Raw genomic sequence first — 24,132 nt, 5'->3', positions numbered from 1 at the left:
CCCCTGTGCTGAACCCTATGCTTGCCCCTGTGCTGCACCCCATGCCTGCCCATGTGCTGAACCTTATGCCTGCCCCTGTGCTGCACCCCATGCCTGCCCCTGTGCTGCACCCCATGCCTTCCCCTGTGCTGCACCCCATGCCTGCCCCTGTGCTGCACCCCATGCCTGCCCTTGTGCTGCGCCTCATGCCTGCCCCTGTGCTGCACCTCATGCCTGCCCTTGTGCTGCGCCTCATGCCTGCCCCTTTGCTGCACTTCATGCTTGCCCCTGTGCTGCACCCCATGCCTGCCCCTGTGCTGTGTCCCCAATTTCTGCCCCTTTGCTGCACTCCATGTCTGCCCATGTGCTGCACCCCATGCCTGCCCCTGTGCTGTGCCCCCTATGCCTGCCCCTGTGCTGCACTTCATGCCTGCCCCTGTGCTGCACCGCCATGCCTGCCCCTGTGCTACACCCCAAGCCTGCCCCTGTGCTGCACCCTTAGCCTACCCCTGTGCAGCACCCCATGCCTGTCCCTGTCCTGCACCCCATGTCTGCCCCTGTGGTGTGCCCTATGCCTGCCCCTGTGCTGCGCCTCATGCCTGCCCCTGTGCTACACACAATGCCTGCCCCTGTGCTGTACCCCAAGCCAACCCTTTTGTTGCACCCCAAGCATGCCCCTCTGCTGCACCCTATGCCTGCCCCTGTGCTGCACCCCATGTCTGCCCCTGTGCGGTGCCGCCATGCCTGCTCCTGTGCTTTGCCGCCATGCCTGCCCCTGTACTGCACCCCATGCTTGCCCCTGTGTTTTGCCGCCATGCCTGCCCCTGTGCTGCACCCCATGCCTGCCCCTTGCCCATTTGTTGCACCCCAAGCCTGCCCTTGTGCTGCACCTCATGCTTGCCCCAGTGCTGCACCCCATGCCTGCCCCTGTGCTGTGTCCCCATGTCTGCCCCTGTGCTGCACCCCATGCCTGCCGCTGTGTTGCACCCCATGTCTGCCCATGTGCTGCACCCTATGCCTGCCCCTGTGCTGCACTTCATGCCTGCCCCTGTGCTGTGCCCTATGCCTGCCCCTGTGTTTCTCCCCATGCCTGCCCCTCTGCTGCACCCCATGCCTGCCCCTGTGTTGTACCCTATGTCTGCCCCTGTGCTGTGCCGCCATGCCTGCCCCTGTGCTGTGCCGCCATGCCTGCCCCTGTGCTGCACCCCATGCCTGCCCTTTGCCCCTGTGCTGCAACCCATGTCTCCCCCTGTGCTAGACCTTATGCCTGCCCCTGTGCTGCACCCCAAGCCTGTCCCTGTGCTGCACCCCAAGCCTGTCCCTGTGCTGCACCCCATGCCTTCCCTTGTGCGGCACCCCAAGCCTGCCCCTGTGCTGCACCCCACGCCTGCCCCTGTGCTGCACCCCATGTCTGCCCCTATGCTACACTCCATGCCTGCCCTATGTTGAACGCCATGTCTGCCCCTGTGCTGCACACATGTCTGCCCCTTTGCTGCACCCCATGCCTGTCCCTGTGTTGCATCCCATGCCTGCCCCTGTGCTGCACCCCACGCCTTCCCTTGTGCTGCACCCCAAGCCTGCCCGTGTGCTGCACCCCACGCCTGCCCGTGTGCTGCACCCCATGCCTGCCCATGTGCTGCACCCCAAGCCTGCCCATGTGCTGCACCCCAAGCCTGCCCGTGTGCTGCACCCCAAGCCTGTCCCTGTGCTGCACCCCATGCCTGCCCCTCTTCTGCACCCCAAGCCTGCCCCTGTGCTGTACCCAAAGCCTGTCCCTGTGCTGCACCCCACGCCTTCCCTTGTGCGGCACTCCAAGCCTGTCCCTGTGCTGCACTCCACGCCTGCCCCTGTGCTGCACCCCACGCCTGCCCCTGTGCTGCACCCCACACCTGCCCCTGTGCTGAACCCCAAGCCTGCCCCTGTGCTGCACCCCATGTCTGCCCCTGTGCTGCACCCCATGTCTGCCCCTGTGCTGCACTCCATGCCTGCCCCTGTGCTGCACCCCATGTCTGCCCCTGTGCTATACTTCATGCCTGCCCCTTTGTTGCAACCCATGCCTGCCCCTGTGCTGCTCCCCATGCCTGCCCTGTGTTGAACGCCATGTCTGCCCCTGTGCTGCACACATGTCTGCCCCTTTGCTGAATCCCATGCCTGTCCCTGTGCTGCACCCCACGTCTTCCCTTGTGCTGCACCCCAAGCCTGCCCCTGTGCTGCACCCCAAGCCTGTCCCTGTGCTGCACGCCACGCCTGCCCCTGTGCTGCACCCCATGCTTGTCCCTGTGCTGTGCCACTATGCCTGCCCCTGTGCTGCACCCCAAGCCTGCCCCTGTGCTGTACCCCTTGCTTGCCCCTGTGCTGCACCCCATGCCTGCCCCTGTGCTGCGCCGCTATGCCTGCCCCGTGCCTCTCCATCATTTAGACTTTAGATCAGAATTATTCTGTTACCTGGGGAACATGGCTACTTAATTTATGTATGTAGGGTGCACTTGATGTTAAAAAAGAGAACAGAGGAAATAAGAGTTATTTCTAAAAAAAGTAACTTTAGTTTTTTTTTTTTTATCGGTTTTGACATCAACATAATGTGCGTTATGGCAATAGCGTTTTGTAATCTTTTGGGATAAAATGTTAATACAAATAACCGTCACCCTGGGGAATTGGCTGATGCCGTATAAGTGTTCTTTCTGGTCGCTTGAGACTCAGTATTAAAAGTAGATCTAGCTAATCCAGTACTATACCCCACTGTATATACATACCATGCATTCAATGCCAAAATACAGTTATGGAACGTACCACTATGTCAGGGCCGGGCCGAGGCAGAGGTGAGAGAGGCTCCAGCCTCAGGGCGCAGTATAGGAGGGGGCGCACAACTCATGCAGCTGTCATTCCCCTATTGTGTTTGTAGCAAAGAGAAATAAGAAAAGGGCATACATGGCAGTGACTGCAAGCCAGATAACTAGAGATTAAGGTGTTGGGGGGGCCCTGGGGCACCTCTTAGTCCAATAGCAATCAGCGTGTGACGGCTGAGGTGGGAAGGATGGAGGGGCCCACTTTGGTGTCTCAGCCTTGGGTGCTGGAAGACCTTGTCCCGGCTCTGCACTATATAAACCTTGGTGGAGCCGTGGAACCGAATACCGAATAGTACTGCACTGCGTTGTGACAACAGAGTGCTGTGCAGCGCATTAGTGTGCCCAACAGAGAGTGCTGTGTATGCCCTCTCTGATGGCGTGCGTATATGCATACCACCCGTGAGCTGGGCACAAGGTAAGCCGAATGATGACTCGCCCTGCTGCCGCTCAAACCCCTGGCGGCGTAAAATACTATTCCTCCTACCAGTCATCGCAATTTTGGAGGGAAATGTAATTTGCAGTCCGACGATCACCAGAACTCAGCATTACCCTTACACACACCGTGCAGTATAAGATTGCTGCTACAGCGTTGCCTACTTTTGGCGCTCGCTGTGTGCCATGCGCAAAAACTGCTTCGCTTTGATGACGTTGTCTCTCTCATACTGATACGCATTGCTGAAATCCCCTCACCACTGTGACAGTGTGCAAGGCTGTAACTGCTACTATGTACATAATACAGAGTGGATTTGACGCAAACCTGTTTCATTTCCCATATTGTCTTCAAGGACACCTGAACTGAAGCTGCTTCATTTATTTCCTTTTAAACAATCCCAGTTGCCTTGCAGTACTGCTGATCTCTTTGGCTGCAGTAGTGTATGAATGTACCTGAAGCAATCATGTAACTAATCAAGTCAGACTCCAGTCAGAAACATCTGATCTGCATGCTTGTTCAAGGTCTATGGGCCGGGGCGACACAGGGGCTGGGGAGGCTCCAGCCTCTGAGCGCAGGTCAGGATGGGCACTGTTGTGTTTCAAACCACAGACAATACAGGGGGTCGCCTTAGCCCTGTAAATTTTCTGGCAGTCCAGGAAAAAACAACAACTTTATTTTCCCTGTCCTGAGAGACTGACAACTAAGGGTGCTGAGAGAAAAAGCTTCTGTACAGTGGGCGGCATTACAGGAAGTGACAAGCGGTGGTTCGCATCGCTTGAAACGCGGACCGCAGAGGTGAGTAATTACTTCCCCTGCCTGCTGCTGACACATCGCTGCACAAATGCCTGGAGGGGGAGAGCAGACAGGGAGGGCCCAGGTGAGGGAGAGGGGGTCCGACCTCTCTCCCCGCCGCTGTGCTCACTCCCCCCCCCCCCCCTTCGTGGCTGCTACACCCTTCAGCTCGGCCCCCCCACCCACAACTAGGCGGGGCTAGGCGTGTGCCGCCCCCTACTTTCGCTGCCTGAGGAACCTGCCTCCCCTCGCCTCATGGGATCCAAGGGCTAATGACATCGACCCCTTCCCTTGCCTTACTTATGGTGACCCTAATAGCCTGGGGGCCTATCTTGCAAGGATCATAAAACGAGCAGACATCGTAATCTTCAGATCTATAACAAGTGTAGCTATGTAAATACCTTATATGGAGGATGGACCCCTGTACTAAAAGGAGGGAGAAGGTTAATAGTTAGCCCCCCCCCCCCAGATCTGGACCCTCCTGGAACTGCTCCACTATGCCTACACAGGGCCTATAAAACAATGCACAGGGAAAATAACTGGTGAATTTAATGGGAAAAAAATCTCAGGCCTAGTTCACAGAGCTCAGCTATGTTGCAGAGCAATTCTGCATGTCATCTCGCTGCCCATACAATTCTATGGGCCTGTTCACAGGCTGTTCACTGCATGCAGGCTTTGTAATAAAGTTTATGTCCAGTGTCCATTGCAGTCCACAGTCATAATGCATGTATTGTGCAACAGCCCACTGTGAATCCAGCGTCATGGTGTACGTGTTACCAAGCCTTACCCTGCACAAACTTCCCACTAGATGGTGGTGTTCTTCCTCAAATCATAACAGTGCTGGCAGACTAAGTTAGGCCTCTTTTCCACAAAGTGTTTCTAGGCAGTGAAATGCCTCTCAAACTCTCACAACTGCTCACTGCTGCCTGGTAACTGCTTGTCGCTGCCTGGTAACTGCTCACTGCTGCCTGGCAACTGCTTGCTGAGCACACAGGCCTCTTTTCCACGAATCGTTGATAAGCAGTGAAATGCCTCTCAAACTCTCACAACTGCTCACTGCTGCATGGTAACTGCTTGTTGCTGCCTTGTTGCATGTTGCTGCCTGGTAACTGCTCACTGCTGCCTGGTAGCTGCTCACTGCTGGCTGGTAGCTGCTTGCCGAACACACAGCTCAAGAGTTCATGGAAAAGAGGCCTTAAATACTCACCTGGTGTTTTGATTTCCTTTTTCGTCCGCAGCTCCGCCCCCTAAAGGAAGAGGCGCTTCTCTGATTGGTCCTAGAGAAGCACCAATGACCTCTTCCTTTAGGCGGGGGGGGGGGGAGAGAAACTACTCGTATTTTTACTCAAATACGCTTCGCAATCTACGGCTCCGCAATCAGCCGCTTCGCTACGTTAGCATACCGTAGACTACGCATTGAAATATGCAAGCTTCACGTATTGCGTAGCGTAGTTGATGCGACCGCTTATGCCCTTATGCGGAAAAATTTCCGCAATAATCTGCTAACTATGCGCATACACAAACTAATATAAGCATACATTCCACCATCCAATGGGGAATTGTATGCGTACAAAGGGCAATAAAATTTCTGCGCATGCGCAATGACCCATATAAATGCAGTTACCGCACGCGTAGTTGACTTTGCAATACATACGTCAACTACGCGTAGCGGGCAAAGCTTCGCATAGCGGGACAACGACTACGCGGAAATGCGTACTCGTAGTTCTTAAACTTCGCCTACAAACTACGATGCATAGTTGCATACTACGATGCGTATATTCGCGCTGGCGTAGTTTACGAGCAACCCTGATGTTATCCTATGTTATCCCCCAAAGCATTGCATTAGTAAGAGCTTTTAAACTCTCTAGTGTTTAAAAAGCTCTTGTAGTGTGAATCCGCCCAAAGGATGCCTGGTAAGTATAAATAAAATGATATTTAAAAAAAACCCCACAAAAACTAGTTTAATGAACAGCGCTTCCAAGTGTCGGGAAATCGTGAACGCAAAAGCCCTAGGGATTGCTGCACACAGCGCTGTGGTAATTTTAAATCGATACAGCGATTCCTAGTGAGTTCCAGGCCTTACAGAGGGAACTGAACTCTAAGGGGCCTTTCACACTGCTGTGGTGCAGTGCAGCATTTTACTGCAGCCTAACGCAAGGGCAATGAAAGTCTATGGGGCATATCACACTAGACACGACGCGGGCACGCAGGACATGACACCACACTACTCTACCATGAGCGCAAACCTACGTTACCGTGCGACCTCTGTGGCGACGTGCGGCAGACAGGAAGTCATGTAAGTCTATGGCAACGCGCTTTTTATAACGACTGCCGCAAGTTTTACGTGTCACCCATGCGTGGAAGCGTATTTTAGCAATACGCTTCTGCGCACGTGATCGCTTCGGCCACAGGAAGTGAGCCTCACCTCCTACTTGGCCAACTGCCAGATTCCCCATTAGCATGTACTAACACGGTAATCCCCGAAGGCTGTTTTCGCCCCCAGGCAGCACCGCAACTGCAGATTTACAGTGTGAACTCTGCCACAAGGAAAATAATAAAGTATACATACCTGAGGCTTCCTCCAGTCCCCTTCAGGCTGATTGCTCCCTTGCCGTCCTCCTCCACCATCTGGATCCTCCACTACTAGGCGGTTCAGTAATTCTGACAGTTGGGGCGTACTGCACATGCATGGCCCCATCACGCTTCCGGCCACAGGAGCATGATAGGGGAGTGCGCAGGCATCCAGAATGTGCCTTTGCCAACTGGCGGATTTACCGGGCTGCCTACTGGAGGATCCAGGTGGCCTGGGAATAAGGCAAGGGACAGATTGGCCTGAAGGGGACTAGAGGAAGCCCTAGGTATGTATGCTTTTTTTTTCACTCGTTTCAGGTACACTTTAAAGAGAACCCGAGGCGGGGTTCTTCCATCGCAATCCATATACAGAGGCTGGGTCTGTCTATAGAGCCCAGCCTCTGTTGCTAGTTAGTTCCTGCCAAAGCCCCTCCTGCACGCTGTCAGACCCCATAAAACACAACCGCGCTGGCGACACGCAGCGTGTTGCAGCCGGCTGTATTGAGCTCACTACTGTCAGTCTCGCCGCTCCCCCGCCTCCTGAATCGCTCCGGTCCCCGCCCACGTCCCTTCCCTCACCGCTGATTGGAGGGAAGGGACGCGGGCGGGGACCGGAGCGATTCAGCAGGCGGGGGAGCAGCCGAGACTGACAGTAGCAAGGTAAACACAGCCGCGTAGCGCGGCTGTGTTTTATGGGGTCTGACAGCGCGCAGGGGGGGCTTTGGCGGGAACTAACTAGCAACAGAGGCTGGGCTCTATAGACAGACCCAGCCTTTGTATATGGATTGCGATGGAAGAACCCCGCCTCTGGTTCTCTTTAAGCTGCTGCCTTGCTATGACGACTCATATCCAATCCAAGTATTATAAACCAGAGGGGAAAAAAACATGTGGTTTCTGGCCCTGTACAGTTACTTACTATAGATGGAAACGGTTTTAGCACCACATTTATTCCACAAACAAACCAATCAATATCCAATCTTACCAACCACAAATCATTTAATCTCTATGCTGCTCAACGGACCATATACATTCTATAAATTGAAAACTAACTACTCTGTGTATGGAAATTTGTACAGTCAATGTTCAGTTAATTACCATCCTTATGTAGAAAGATTAAAACTTGGTGATACAGAAAAAGAGACACAAAGAGCCCAATATAGTGTAGTATGTACTGGTAATATGGGTGTGACAAAGTAAGTATATAATATTAATACTCACAAACCAGGATTACCTTCTAGGTAACCACTGTAAAGGCAGGTGGGGAGATTAGACCTGTCCCCACTCAGGATTAAGAAATCGCTCTCTGTAGATTGGAAAAAAGGGGGCAACACCCCTCCACCAAGGGTGGACATAGAACATGTACAGGCAAACAGAGGCGTCAAAAGGATAAAAGTCGATAAAAAGTTTAAAAATCGGGGGAGACCGAGGTGGACTTCCCTCCTCCAAGTACACAACATACTGTTGATAAAGTTCAACCAAATATTTGTTCACATACTCCAGAAAGTGGAGGTGCTTTGCTTTGTTCTAGACCTACATGAGTTTTATGCTCCGTTCATAGCCTAAGGAAGCAGGGTATGCCTGTGAAACGCGTTGCACTTTCTGGAGTATGTGAATAAATACTTTGTTGAACTATATCAACAGTTTGTTGTATCTACTTGGAGGAGGGAAATCCACCTTGTCCTTCCAGGATTTTAAATTTTTTTTATCGACTTTTATCCTTTTGGCGACTCGGTTTGCCTGTACATGAAAACTTGGGGATGTTCTCTACAAAAAAGTACACAAAGTCCACTGTTGCCATGGTTGCTGATCAGTGAAATTTAAATTGTCTGACAATTTTAGGCTGCAGGTCAAAAGAATAATTTTAACATTTTAAAAACATTGAATTACAAAAAGGTAGCTTTGATACGATATTGCACATTTTTAAAAGGAATACTGTAGGGGGGTCGGGGGAAAATGAGTTGAACTTACCCGGGGCTTCCAATGGTCCCCCGCAGACATCCTGTGCCCGCGCAGCCACTCACTGATGCTCTGGCCCCGCCTCCGGTTCACTTCTGGAATTTCAGACTTTAAAGTCTGAAAACCACTACGTCTGCATTGCCGTGTCCTCGATCTCGCTAATGTCACCAGGAGCATACTGTGCAGGCCCAGTATGGTCTGTGTCTGCGCAGTATGCTCCTGGTGACATCAGCGGGATCAAGGACACGGGCATGCAGGCGCAGTGGTTTTCAGACTTTAAAGCCTGAAATTCTAGAAGTGAACTGGAGGCGGGGCCGGAGTATCGGTGAGTGGCTGCGCGGGCACAGGATGTCTGTGGGGGACCATTAGAAGCCCTGGGTAAGTTCAACTCATTTCCCCCCGACCCCCCTACAGTATCCCTTTAAGGAAAATATTTTTACGATTTAACCACTTGAGGACCGCAGTGTTAAACCCCCCTAAAGACCAGGCCATTTTTCATTAAATTGGCCACTGCAGCTTTAAGGCCAAGCAGCAGGGCCACTCCACACAGCTCACAAGTCATGCCCCCCCCTTTTCTCCCCACCAACAGAGCTCTCTGTTGGCGTGGTTTGATCGCCCCCCCCAATGTTTGTTTGTTTGTTTATTTGATTGTTTGTATGTTTTTTTAATAAAAATATGTGTTTTTTTTTAAACTACTGTAACCCCCCCCCTCCCTCCCTCCCTCCCCCACCAGCCAATCCCCGTGATCAGCTGTCATAGGCTTCAGCCTCAGGAGGGGACAGCTCCGCTCCGCCCACCAAGCAGGAGATGCGTGCGATCTCCTGCAATACAGAGCCCCAGGACTTTACGACGATCGGTGTTACGCGGTCCTGGGGCTGCTGCCGCCGCGGCCACGCCCATCGCCGTGACGCGGTCGTCTAGTAGTTAAAGTACACCTGAACTGAGAGGTATATGGAGGCTGCCATATTTATTTCTTTTTAAACAATACCAGTTGTCTGGCTATCCTGCTGATCTCTTCAGCTGTAGTAGTGTCTGAATTACACACCTGAAACAAGCATGCAGCTAATCCATTCTGACTTTAATCAGAAACACCTGATCTGGATGCTTGTTCAGATTCTAGGCAGAGGATCAGCAGGATAGCTGCATTGTTTAGAAACCTCCATATTACTCTCAATTCAGGTGTGCTTTAAAAACAGCAGATGTGTTTGCCAGTACTGCGCAACCTGATATACATATATGTCTATTAGAATATCGTTTTTGCTTTGTCACTACAGTGGCTCATACTGACAAAGCCATTATAGGCTATGGACTGCACTGGGAAGCAGGAAATTTGGGCACCCGCTTGCGGTGGAAGTTTGGGCGCTGTATGGGCACCCATTGAAATTACAGTACTGAGGTGAAATAGTGTGCATTGGGTCCAGCACCTGATGTTTATCAGGTGCCCAAATTACCCCTCAATGCTGCATTTTTTTTTGGGCTCGCGAGCTACTGGATAGTGTAATGGTTAAGGGCTATTCCTATTGAGTAAGCCAGCACCTATTCAGTAAGGAGTTCTTTGGGCAAGACTCCCTAACACTGCTACTGCCTACTGAGTGCTCTCTAGTGGCTGCCTTGCAAGCGCTTTGAATCTGACAGGAGAAAAACGCAATACAAAAAAAGAAATTATTATATTACTTTGAAATTTGCAGAGACCAAGAGATCTAACAGTACAGTTAGCTAAGTATAGGTGCCAGTAAAGGTAGCTAAGTATAGGTGCCCAGTATAGGTAGCTAAGTATAGGTGCCCAGTATAGGTAGCTAAGTATAAGTGAAAAGTTCAGGGAGCTAAGTATAGGTTCCAAGTACAGGTAGCTAAGTATAGGTGCCCAGTATAGGTAGCTAAGTATAAGTGAAAAGTTCAGGTAGCTAAGTATAGGTGCCAAGTACAGGTAGCTAAGTATAGGTGCCCAGTATAGGTAGATAGGTATAAAGTACAGGTTGCTAAGCATTAGGGATGATCACAGATAAGCAAATTATTCAGAGTTGATGCAAATGTATGCAAATTGTTATGCAATTATATGCAGCTTGAAAATGGACCAATCAATTTAAACCTGGGTTTAAAATGATTGGTCCATTTTCAAACTGCATACATTTGAATAAAAATGTGCATAATTTCAGAACAATTTGCATCTCATTGATCATCTCTGCTAAGCATAGGTGTCCAGTACAGTTAGATAAGTATAGGTGCCCAGTATAGTAATGACTTACCTCCCTCCAGCTGCAGCGTGGTGTCTGCGTCTTGTCTCGGTCTCCCCTCCTTCATGAAGGGTGGACGAGCGAACCAGTGGATGAGAGACCGGGCATTCGGTCTGGCGGGCAGTGCAGATGGCAAACGTGGCCGCTGCTCGTGGCCAATCGGGTAAGGGATGGGGAAGGGAGATGCACGGCTGAAGGGGAGAGGCCCTCTCACCTTCAGCCATGCATCTCCACTCCCCACATCTCCCATGCAGTACTGCCGGGGTACGCACAGTGGCTTGTGCCTGAGCCAATCCATCTTCCCAGGGGCGGACAGCGTTTTTTTTTCCACTTGCCCGCCATCCCCACAACCTCAGCCTTCTAATCAGTGCTGCCCTCCATCCCAGTGCTGCCTCCCCATTACAGCAGCAATGATCATTACCCTTCAGATCAACGGGAAAGTGAAGGCGCATGGTACCCGCACACAGTAGTGCAATGCCAAAGTGACATCATTAGTCACTTCCGTATTTGAAATACAGCTGCGCGGGTACCATGTGCCTTCACTTTCCCATTGAACTGAAGTGTAATGACCATTGCTGCTGTAACGGGGAGGCAGCGGGGACAGCGGGCAGCACCGATCGGAGGTCTAAGGCTGCGATGGGAAGGCAGCGGGGACAGTGGGCACTGCGCTGACTGAGGTCTGTGACAGGGGCGGGGCGGCGCTTATACTGCGGGGACCCCTTGGGGCACCACTTACTGGGGGACTGCTTATAATGAGGGCACTACTGACTCCTTAAACTGGTGGGGCAGCCTATACCGAGGACACCTAGACTGGGGGGAGGTGGGGAAGCTGCCTATACTGAGGGCTCCACTCACTACCTAAAATGGGGGGCTGTCTGTACTGGGGGGACCACTTACTACCTAAACTGGGGAGAGGGGCTGCCTATACCGGTTGCATTACTCACTATCTAAACTGGGAGGGTTGTCTATTTTGGGGGCACAACTCACTTCCTAAACTGGGGGGGGGGTGCCTACACTGGGGGCACCGCTCACTGCCTAGACTGGGGGGATTGCCCCTATGCTGGGGATACCTCTCACTACCTAAAACCTTGGGGGGGGGGGGCTACTTATCCTGGGGGGACACCTCTTACCACCTATACTGGAGGGGAGGGCTATTATACTGGGTGGACTCCTCTCACTATCTATGCTGGAGGTGGGGGAAATCTCAGTGTTTGCCATAGGTGCTATATTGGCCAGATACGCCTCTGCAGGGGAAGCCGAGGGCACAAAAGGTGACACAAGGGGAGCTGGGGGGACAAGAGATGACGGGGGAAGCTGGGGTACAAGGTGACAGAGGGGCACAAAAGGTAATATGGGAGACAAGAGATGACACATGGGAGGAAAAGAGATAACACAGGGGGGAGCTGGGGGACAAGAGATCATATGGGGGAAGCTGCAGGCAAAAGAAGTGACATGGGGGAGGGGGGAAGCCAGGGGCACAAGACGTGACATGGGGGAAGCCGTGTAAAGTGCTGTGGACTGCTGTAGAGTGCTGTGGACTGCTGTAGACTGCTGTGGAGTGCTGTAGAGTGCCGTGGAGTGCCGTGAAGTGCTGTGGAGTGCTGTACAGTGCTGTGGACTGCTGTACAATGCTGTGGAGTGCTTTAGAGTCCTGTGGAGTGCTGTAGAGTCCTGTGGAGTGCTGTAGAGTCCTGTGGAATGCTGTAGAGTCCTGTGGACTGCTGTAGAGTGCTGTGGAGTAATGTGGAGTAATGTGGAGTGCCGTAGAGTGCTGTGGACTATTGTAGAGTGTTGTGGACTGCTGTAGAGTGCTGTGGACTGCTGTAGAGATTATACATATATCCAGGCACATCGCCTCTAGTTAGGACATTATATAAGTTATTAAGGAAAGGGAGGTGCTGAAGGGGGTGTGGTTAGAAAACAGCAAAAATTAATTAACCCCTCGCACTCACGCATGCAAATGTTCAAACAAATGCATTCACAGATTCACTCATCCAGGCACAACTGTTATCCCTACAGCTAAGTTAAAAAAGGCGGTCTTAGTTCACAGAAGAATGCATTCTTATGCTTAGTCACCTATACTGCGCAGAAGTACCCAGGTAAACATAGGTGTCCTAACTCTGGCCCTGTAACATGCATAGTGCAGACATGCAAACACATTCATTGCATCAAACCTATCAATGAATTAGGACCACACATCCTGACGTTCTCTCCTGGGACAGAAAGTGCATCTTACCAATCGCACAAGGGAGCTAACATAATGTATCCATGTGCACCATGCACATACACCAGGGTGGACTGCTGTAGAGTGCTGTGGAGTGCTGTAGAATGCTGTGGAGTGCTGTAAAGTCCTTTAAAATGCTGTAGAGTGCTGTGAAGTGCTGTAGAGTCCTTTAAAGTGCTGTAGAGTGCTGTAGAGTGTTGTGGAGTGCTGTAGAGTGCTGCAGAGTGCTGTAAAGTGCTGTGGAGTGCTGTACAGTTCTTTAAAGTGCTGTAGAGTGCTGTAGAGTGCTGTGGAGTGCTGCAGAGTGCTGTAAAGTGCTGTGGAGTGCTGTACAGTCCTTTAAAGTGCTGTAGAGTGCTGTAAAGTGCTGTAGAGTACTGTGGACTGCTGTGAGTGCTGTGGAGTTCTGTAGAGTTCTATTATCGACTTTGCTGGGCGCCCAAATTTCCAGGCCCCTTTTTATTATGAACGCCTGCACTGTCACACATACAACCAACCATAAGTGCTTATTAAATGTGGTCACACTAGAGCTGTGAAAATCACAACAGAAGTACCTTTTCAAGTACAGTTTACAAATCATGTGTGTACTCCCTGAAAGTACTCTGTGGTTTCCTCCTAACAAGTGTGGCATGGAGAGACCTGTTTACTGTGCAGTGCTTGGCGTGTTTACTGTGTAGTCCTTCCCTCATGGGAGAGTGTTAAGCCCTGTTTGCCAACACTTTGTGGGTGTGATGATGTCAGAATGAACAGAAAAGTCTGAGAAACAACTCGGTTCCGGCATTTGCTTCTATACACAAACTAGGAGCCACATCTTTCCGTAACACTAGCTAATGTGCTAAAGGGAACCTCCAGCCAAATTCTTTTCAGCAGAGTATTCAAGCATTGGAACCTTTGTCATGGTTTATGACTGTTCCTCTTGGAAGGTCATTATCATATCCGGTCTTAGCCTACTGTAACATCTTTTGTGGCCTACCATCAAATAGACACCAATCTCACCCAACTCTTCACTTGCTCCTCAGTAACTGCTCCTTTCTTCCAGTGTCTCCAGTGATAGGCAGTTACCTGGAGAATCCAGTTGAAACATCTAAATACTACAGGGCTGGATTTCCATAAGGCACTGTAGACTCGTGCCTACAGATGCCTTATGTGGGAGAGGGGGCCCATCCTCCTCGTATCAATGACCTCAGGTACTTATACCCTTATTCTTGTCTCATGCCACTAAGGATGATATGAGACAGTGATTAGAGTGTAAGATTCTAAGGACAGTTGGTGATATAAGAAAGGGATTAGAGTTCAGAATATTTTGTTACTTAGGGGTGTGGCCTCTGTTCAGGGGTGGAGTTTAGGGCACTAAAATGCCTGTGCCTATGGGCCTCTGAGTTGTAATCCAGCTCTGACCACTTACATAGATCTATACAATCTGCCTCATCTATACAGTAGCAATGGCCTTTTGTTTTCACACTACACCCGTTACAGCGCACATCCTAAGAAAATGGATCGTGACAGTGCTGAAATATCAATTTTGTTCGATGCAACACATATAGTGCAGCATAAAGTACAGTCTATAGACTTGCACCCCATCCTGCACCGTATGCGTCACCCGGTAACTCAATGCATGCAATGCATTATCCAATTTGTTGCACTGCAAACATGGCATAGTGTGAAAGGGCCCTAAGGAGACAGATGACAATTCACCAAGGTGCAGCACAAGTTAGGCTACACAGTAGCACTTGGATGGGGGAGTGCAGCGTACTAAGGATGGCCCCTTATGATAGGACTTGCCGGGCGTCTAGCAGGCAAGAAGGGGTTAATTATTTGGAGGAAGAGAAAAGTTTCCCTCTGATTGGGCAGGAGTTGGTACGTGTTGTATATAGGGGGAAGGGGAAGGTTGGGGAGCGGGAAATTCTCTTGGAAAAGGGTGAACCACCTATCCTCCCACTGGCGTTAGGTTTTTCTTTTCTTCTTAGGGTTGTTTATACAGTGATGAAAAGTTTTTGTTGCACTTCTCATTGCAGCTAAAGGTGTAAAGTCTCCAGAGGGTATATTGGTGGTGATACTGGTAAGGTCTTCACCTCGTTGCGGACGCTCCGGGCAAACAAGGGCTACAATGTGAAATGGTTATGTGGTGGCAAGCAGCTTTCTCCGAGACATGGGGGTCATTTGCTGTGGCTACTTTCTAAATTGGTGTCAGCCTCCGGATCCCTTACTTTTTTTGTTCGTTATTTTTTGCCATTCAATATCTCCTTCAACTAATATCCTGCAGTGACTGCCATCTCCTGCAGTGAATGTCTTGTTCACCTAATCTCCTGCAGCAACTGTCATCTCCTGCAGTAAACATCTCCTTCCTTACATGTAACTAATAATGTGATATTTACCACCATTCAGAACATACTGACTTATATTAATTAAAACTACTGTACAATTTGTGATAAAACAGGTAAACAATCAATGTTTACCTGGTGTACCCCTTTGTACCAGTAGAAGTAACTAATACTGAGAACCAGACAGACACACTGTATTATACTAATTTTAGAATGACATTCCCCAACTACCACCCCACCCCATAGACTGACTGTAGCTTAGGGCTAACCACATTGATGAGATTAATATTAGATTAGGCCTATCCAACATTAGTGTAGGGTTATACGGTTGACTAGCAACAATCAGAGTAGGCCAGTGTCGTGTAGGACCCACCCTAAAAGAGTCTACTGTGAAGTGGTCGTCGAGCTTACAATCCTACTGCCCAAAATGATTTACTTTTTACCAGTTAAACTAACTAAAGGACTCTAAATGCTTGAATGGATCACCAACTACCATTACCCTGAAGTGCCAATTCACAATTCTATTTACACCTTCTTCAGATGGATGTCTGAACTGCGTGCGTGTTAAGCCTACAAGCACCGTTCAGGTGCAACATGCGTGTCAGCGCTTAACATGCAGTGGTGTTACTGCACAGCAGAAAATGGCAGCAATGCTGTGGCCGCACTCAGATGTGTCTCCATAGCAGTCTGTCCAATGCTAACAAGCAACTGGCCAATGCAAGAGGTCAGCTGACAGGTGGTGAATTCAGTGCCTTCCGCTACCCATCTGAAAGAGACCTCACTTAAACCGATCATGGACATAACATAAGGCCACCAGGAGCCACCAACTGCGGCCGACTTATACACATGAAGCCAGGGCCACTATAAGATCTGCAGCCCACAAACAATGCATCCTCTGCGCAGTTCCTGACCCAACTGAAGTGCATCACTGTAAAAATAATCCAGGATTTAACTTCATGGCTACAATGGCCTCCAATTCCGCGGATCCTCTGCCTCTAAAGCTATGTATGCACATCCGAATATTGATCGGGAAACGATCCCGTGGGTGACACTTCTGGGTTTGATGCTGAACAGACGCGAAATAATTTCTGTTGCTATGGAAGTGGTGGAAGGATGATGAGCGGTGCACAATAAAGCGGCTTCCCGTTGCTGGGGTAATGGCGAGAACAATGCAATTGGGGCTGTCCAGGTGTTGAGGGTCATAAAGTATCTGTCATGCCAGATCCTTAAAGTGACACTGAAGTGAAAAAAACTTATAATGAATTGAATGTGTAGTACAAATAATGCATAGGACATTAATAGCTAAGAAAAAAGTATATTTTTTATTTTCAGTTATATAGCTGTTTTTCTATAACATTGCTTCATTCTTTAATATTTGCAGTTTACAAACTACACGCTGCATTTTAAATGATGAAATAGAGCAGAGCTAAAGACCCTTTGAACTTCCTGGCAGAAAAACCTTAAACAAACAAGAAGCAGTGAGAGACAGGTTTAAATAAGTGCTTCAGAAAATAGCACTGCTCTTTGACTAAAAGGGCCTGATTCACAAAGCGGTGCTAACAGTTAGCACGCTGGTGAAAAGCCCTTTATCATGCCTAAACTCAGTTTAGGCATGATAAGTTTAGGTGTGATAAGTTTAGGTGTGATAAGTTTAGGCATGATAAGTTTAGGTGTGATAAGTTTAGGCATGCTAAGTTTAAGCGCCAACTGCGTTAGCACCGCAGTGCACAGCTGATCAAAAGTTTTACGCTAGCAAAGACTGGTGCACTTTGTATAAAGTTTAATGGCGCTGCTTTGCGTGCGGGACTTTGCAAGCGATCTACACTTATCTAAACTTAGCATGCCTAAACTTATCACACCTAAACTTATCACACCTAAACTTATCACGCCTAAACTGGCTTTTCACCAGCATGGTGCAATGGTTATCACGCCTAAAGTCTTTTAGGCATGCTAACTGGGTTAGCACCGCTTTGTGAATCGAGCCCAATGAGTTGGAGAGCTCTTTTGCATTTATAACAACTGGAATTTCTTAACTCTTCCTGTACTGGAAACAATACGAGACTCATATCTGTGCTACTAATGTTCTATTTCTTAGCTGTACTACACATACAAATCCTCATCTTATAAATGTATTTTCACTTCAGATTTAAGGAATGTTGGGTGGCCACTACACACACTAGATGAACAAACAATCCTTGCCCCAAGCAGACGCTGTTAGCTGCTGTGGCCGACTTTCATCTAGTGTGCATACTTAGCCTAACACTTTTAGCCATAGAACCTGAACAAGCAAACCCGGTTCTGTGACTGAAGTCTGACTCTCTTCAATATACCTCCATCATGGATTGCAGCTACCCCCCCATATGGAGCAATCTGCCTCAGGCCATGGAGACCCCCAACAACCAACGAATAGGGGTCAGGCTATTTTTTCACAATGGATCAGGAAGGCCTTTTCTTCAGGAAACAATCCTACACACGCCAGTTGGGAACCCCCTTTACAACCCATTCTAGAGAATCTGGAGAACTCTGGTTAGCACAATCACTGCCGTTGTTTACTTTATAGGCAGGTCCTTCATTGCAAGTTACACTTCAACCACCTCACCTAACTGACATGTGAAGTTTTCCTCATAAAACACAAAATCATAAAGAATGAGTCACAAGTAAGTGAAATGTGAGAGTATTACACAGTTAGAAGGTATTCAGAAGGTAAACAGAGGCTTGCACTGCTGCGATGTCACAAACAAAATAGCCTGGCTTCCCTGCTGGATTCAGGTGTAAGGGCTTGTATACATGAACCATGGCATGCAACTGCATTGGAGCCAAGGTTGGGCTGCATTGCAGCTTTCCCTACCGGATAGTGTACTCTGCCTCTGGCACAAGAGACCAGGGTTCTAATCCTGGATCTTCCTGTTCAGTAAGCCAGCACCTATTCAGTAAGGAGACTTTGGGCAAGACTCCCTAACACTGCTACTGCCTACTGAGCATGTCCTAGTGGCTGCAGCTCTGGCACTTTGAGTCCACAGGGAGAAAAGCGCAATGTAAATATTCTGTGTCTTGTCTTGTTAGACGCAACCAGAGTCACCACTGTCTAGTGGTGGGAGCTCTGTAGGTCAGCTACTGTGTAGCCGAATTCGGGTACCTACGGGAGTACTGTTAATTGGGTAGTGATTAGCCAAACTCCATTTAGCAGGGATAGCAGTGGTGGAGTTTAGCTACCTTGCAGCATAATTGTGGGTAGCAGCAGTGAGTCCTGTTAGCGGCACTGGAGAGCAGTGGTATTCCTGTTTGGGATGGGTAGTAAGCAGATTAGCGTTAGGCATAGATAGGGGGTAGGTTAGTGTTAGGCATAGATGTAGGGGGCTAGTGTGAGGATAGGATAAGATAAGGCAATAGAACAATATTACTGATATATTACTGATATATATTCAGGCCCGGATTTACATCACGGGAGTCTATAGGCACCTACACTCTGGCATCCAAGATTCCAACCTCCACACACCCCTGGCGTGTTACATGAGGAAGGACACCACTGTATCCATGGAGACTGGACACACAGTTGAAGGGATATTTTGTCAGTTGAATGCTATGTACCGGGTGAGCAACCTCTCATTTACACTCAGCTTGTGACTCTACATAGACAGGGAGGAAAAGGAGGGGGTGAGCTGCCTCTCCACCCTCTGGCGCCTGTAGGCATGAGCCTACAGTGCCTTATGGAAAATCAGGTCCCGATCCCTAACGGGTGACATAAGTCTAGAGGTGTATACGCAACCGTAGACTGATGTATTGACAGCTCACCTGACAAAAGGAACAGCTTTAGAGATAACATGATGTGGGGGCTGATGTTGTTCATTACTGTTGGCGCAGTTTTCACTCCACACTTGTGTTTTCCATTTATGAATTGGTATGAAAATTTTCACACAGAACAAAGAAAAATTTGCATATTTTAACACATGGGTAGAATATTGGACATTTTCTCCTCCATTGCTTTCTATGTAAAACACATTCACATTTTTTGCATCTCACATGCAGACACATGCGTGATTCAGCCACGCAATGCAGAAAAATGCAGCATGACTATCATTAGCATGTTTTCTAATACAAATTGTCGTTCAGAACAAATGTGGGGAAAACGCATAAATGGAAATTTAGCAGAAAAGTTATAGATCAGGCACAGATAAGGATTAAGATGAAATGGGGCCCTAGGCCTGATAGCAGTTTTTGCCCACTGCTGATGATCTTCTGGCTTTTTTTAATAAGATTTGGTTGGCAATTCTAGCAGCCAATCACGGAGCTGCTCTGCGCTGAACAGGACCAGGAAGACATTTGTGCCTGGGGTGGAGCTTTAAATAAAGCTAATAAAACAGAGCCAGCAGGAATCCTGATTGATTGTTATGGGAAACACAGAGGAACTCTCTCATGTTTACATAGATAGCTCTAGGGGATTCTGAAAGCAAAACAATGTGTGGTCCGGCTGCCCTAATGCTGGGAATACACGGTTCGTTTTTGCCTTCGTTTAAACCTTCGTTTCGATTGTGCCTTTTGTCCTTTTCGATCCCGAAATAATCGGTCATACGGTTAATATCACCACCCACGGTTTCGGTTTTTTTTTCGATTCTGATGGTTTCGTTTTTCCAATGATCGAAGGCTGCAAAGAAACGAAACGAAAATCCCTTTTTACAGGGACGGACTAGCATAAACGAATATATAATCGATCTGAACAGCCATCAAGCCTACCAATGGCTCGATTAGATGGATAAAGAGAGATAATATCAAACATGTTCGATCACTAGTCGTTCGTTTTTGGGGTCTATTAATCGAAACTATAATGAGATTATGACTATTTTCACATACGTTTTCAACACTCGATTCGTTTACCGAACGAATCGAAGGTTTAAACGAAGGCAAAAACGAACCGTGTATTCCCAGCATAAGGCGAAAAATATCCCTCTGGGTATCTGTAACATTATAAAAGGCTTGAAGAATGCAGTTCTTCCAAGTGACTAATCCCTACTCAGAACAAAGGAGGAAGTGAACTTTTAAGTAAATGACTTCATGCTACTGTTTATGATCCCGTCAAAGCATCATGTGTCAAATGTCTTCAAGGGAAAGTACATTATGTTCAGAATCCAGCTCATTTCCCATTTATACCTCTTAGTGCATCAGTAATCTGTCAAAATGTGATATTTCAGTTTTGGATAATGAAACAGTTATGAAACTGATCAAACCAGCATTCAACCCAGATTTGGCTAATCCATGGCAAGCGAATAGTTGAAGGGTTTGCTGATCTGGTGTGAGGTTAATCATGGCTTCCCCAGACCAGTGTTCTGTGAGTGATTAGGATCCAATAAGGTGACCTTTCATTCACTAGAGGGGCCCAAACCTCTGATTGGTGAGTGCGCAGATCAATTAAAGAGCTCGCTCACTGAAGGCACCTGACCAGTAAAGGAATAGCCATAGTTCCCAACTGTCCCTCTTTCGGAGGGACAGTCCCTCTTTGGGAGCCATGTCCCTCTGTCTCTCTTTCCTCCTCATTGGTCCCTGTTTCAGGACTTTGTCCCTCTTTCTATGTAAATGTATATATTTCTCTACTAAAAAAAATGTGTTTGATTGACTCTAAACTTCATTCCCATCCTTTAAATTGATATTTTTTTTTTAATTTTAAAATGTTAATATGAAGGAAAATGAACCAGGATAGAAAGGACCACTGTGGTTTTGAATTATAAAACAACATATTTTTCTTATGAAATCTTTATGGTATTCATGACTAGGGGTGTGTCGGGGGCGTGATCAGGGGTGTGGCAGAGGCGTGGCTTAAGTGTCCCTCTTTCTTGTCTCAAAAATTTGGGAGGTATAGAATAGCATCCATATAGGTTGCTGCTTACTCACTAGAAGGGCCTGGACCTCTGCACAGTGAGTGAACAGGACCCAATAAGGTTGCCACCTGCCCACTAGAGATGGCCCGAACCTCCGATTTTCGCAATAAACTTCAATGGGGAGGCGAACTTTGAAAACTAGAAACACTTATGCTGGGTACAAAAGTGATGGAAAAGATGTTTCAAGGGGTCTAACACCTGGAGGGGGGCATGGTGGAGTGGGATAGATGGCAAAAGTCCTGGGGAAAAATCTGAATTTGACACAAAGCAACGTTTTAAGGGCAGAAATCACATTGAATTCTAAATTGCAGGCCTAAAGTGCTTTAAAACATCTTGCATGTGTACACATCAACCAGAGAGTGTAATTAGAGTACTGCCTCACACTGACACACCAAACTCACTGTGTAACACACCGCAAACAGCTGTTTGTGTAGTGACGGCCATGCTGGACTGGTGCGCACCATGGCGAGAGTGCAGGCCGTGGCAGTTTTCAAGCCCATATGGTCGCCGGGCTGTGGTAGCTCAATGATAGAACAACAGTGACTGTCCAGCTGATCAAATTTAGTCTGTCCACAATGAAGCAACAAACTTATTATCGTGGGTGTGCCCCCCCCGAGACACTCATATAGCCGGCGGTAATTGCTTCATTGTGATACGCAAGCCCCTTCACCGCGGCATGGTAATGATCACGAAGGGGAATCGGCACATGTACATGCCTTTTGTTTTGTTGGTGCAGCTGCAGTGCAGCCAGAAAAATTAGGCAGGCATGTACACGCACCAGAAAAATTATTATAACGGCGGGCCTTAAAAATTCAGGAATCCATGTGGAGTCCTGGACCCTGTTGGCTGTGGCGGAAGGCAGTCAACCGACCTGCGGGCAGAGATGCTGTGTGGGCAGTGACTTAGTCTTGGGGCAGGCAGTCACACGACGTGCAGGCAGAGATGCTGTGCATGGGGACTGACTTAGTCTTCGGGCAGGCCTGAGTGTGCTTTGCAGACCAGGCATCCATGGTCAGATGGACCCTTGACCCAACGCTGTGTGCCAGAGATGTCACCACTTGCCTTTCAACATCACGGTACAGTTTAGGTATCGCCTTTTTTGAGAAAAAAATGCGGCCTGGTATCTTCCACTGCGGTGTGTGGCTTTGCTTTTGTGTGCTGCTTTTCCTCAGGTGGTCATCCCATTGCAGTTTGTGGTTTGTAATCATGTGCCTTCGTAAGGTAGTTGTCCCTATGCGGATCTTGGTCTTTCCACGGCTCAATTTTCGGTGGCAGAGAGTATGGATGGCTTTGCTCTCATCTGAGGCAGACACACAAAAACATTTCCACACCGCTGAGCCCTGGGGTGATGGCACTTTGGTGGTGGCGGCTGACTGAGTGTTAAGTGGGGTGCCAGAATCAGAGCAGGAGGAGGAAGATATGTCACGCTTACGTGCGGAAGCTGAGAAAGATGAGGTATTCTGTGGTAAATAGTCAACTACGTCCTGACAATATTGGGGGTTGATGGCACGTGCCTTCTTCTGAACACTGTACATTGGTCAAGGGCCGCACGAAATCAGGACAGCGCGACCTCGAACAGACCTGCCAGGTGGTCTGCCTCTGCCTTTTGGTTTGTCCATATTGGGGGGGGGGGGGAATGAAGTGAAAGGTATGCACTGACTTGACTAATACAATGTGCAGTCACACAGGTGCAGTTAACAGGTATGCATGGAGTGGTATATCACATTGCTTGCACTCACGTAGGTAGGAGGGTGCACTGAACACAACAGGTAGGTATATGCAGTGATGGGTATTACAAATGTGCACCTGTCTGTGATGATTTGCTCAGCTGCCTGTGCAGGCAGGCAGCCTTTTGACCATTGTGTAGGTTTGCATGCTGCAGGACTCTGGAAAGAAGAGCTTCTGTCAGTTTTGCAGCTTGTGCTTGCAGAGGAATTTGCATACGTTGTCATGCAAATTGCCTGGCCACATTCATTGGAGGCGTGTACTATAAGTACCATGTCTTTCCCACAATGCTTCGCTGTTCATAAGGATTTCGTCCTATGTAACACTCCTGGTGGGGTGTCAGCCTTACTCTCTGGTTGAAGATCAGCTTAGAGTAATTCCTGGAAACTGTGCTAGGTAGATTTCCCTAGTGCAGTTAGGATTGTTTATCTGTTTTGTTTGTTTGTTGCGATTGTCCTGTCCCAGCGGTGGTCGATAGGAAGTCGTTCTGATCTCTGTTCTTGGAGCATAGCTGGTGCAGCGGTTGCTACCAGCTATCTCTTCTGTTCTGCCTCTCTGGATCGCGCTAGCCACTTTTCGCTAGTGCTGTGGATCCTTCTGTTCTGTCTCCTGGGATCGCGCTAGCCACTTTTCGCTAGTGCTGTGGATCCTTCTGTTCTGCTACTCTGTACCTGGATCGCGCTAGCCACTTTTCGCTAGTGCTGTGGATCCTATCTCTCGCTTTTCCCTGTTTTCGTGTGTCTGTCTTGTCTGCTACGACCGCTTGCTGGAGGCTCGGTGAGGTAACCATTAAGCAAGCGTTTGCGTCCTCTGTTTCATGTTTGTCTGTCGATGGTTAGTTAGGCGTGCTTGTCTCTATTGTGCTTATCACGTGGAGACCGCGCAAAACCGCGTGCACTGTTGCGAATGAGTGCGGTGTTCGCGGTTAGCTAGCATTTGTTATTTTCCGCATCTTCTCATTGTATTATTTGCTGTGCCTTTGCTACCCTCGTATTCTATTCTGATCTGCCTTGTGTCACGTCTGGCGATCGCACCTCTCGCGATCGCGTTCCTATTTCATATCTGCTGTTGTGTGTGCGTGGTCGCGGGGTGGCGACTGGCACACACACATACAACCTGTCCCTTTGCTCGTTCTCATTCGCAATCGCCTCTCTTGCGATTGCGTTATGCGCTTCGTACAA

General features: G+C 48.7%; 1 long non-coding RNA gene across 1 annotated transcript in view; it reads right to left on the bottom strand.

Moving 5' to 3' along the window:
- Positions 1-5,025, bottom strand: part of LOC137542041 (uncharacterized) — a 67,994-nt gene extending 62,969 nt beyond the window's left edge. The window contains exon 1 of the long non-coding RNA XR_011025339.1: positions 4,838-5,025. This is a non-coding gene — a long non-coding RNA (uncharacterized lncRNA). The remainder of the gene's footprint in view (positions 1-4,837) is intronic.
- Between the last annotated feature and the right edge of the window lie 19,107 nt (positions 5,026-24,132).

This window comes from Hyperolius riggenbachi, chromosome 12 (assembly GCF_040937935.1).
Source record: "Hyperolius riggenbachi isolate aHypRig1 chromosome 12, aHypRig1.pri, whole genome shotgun sequence".
NCBI lineage: Eukaryota > Metazoa > Chordata > Amphibia > Anura > Hyperoliidae > Hyperolius > Hyperolius riggenbachi.
The sequence above is the reverse complement of the archived record's forward strand: the minus strand, read 5'-3'. Positions and strand labels throughout refer to the sequence as shown.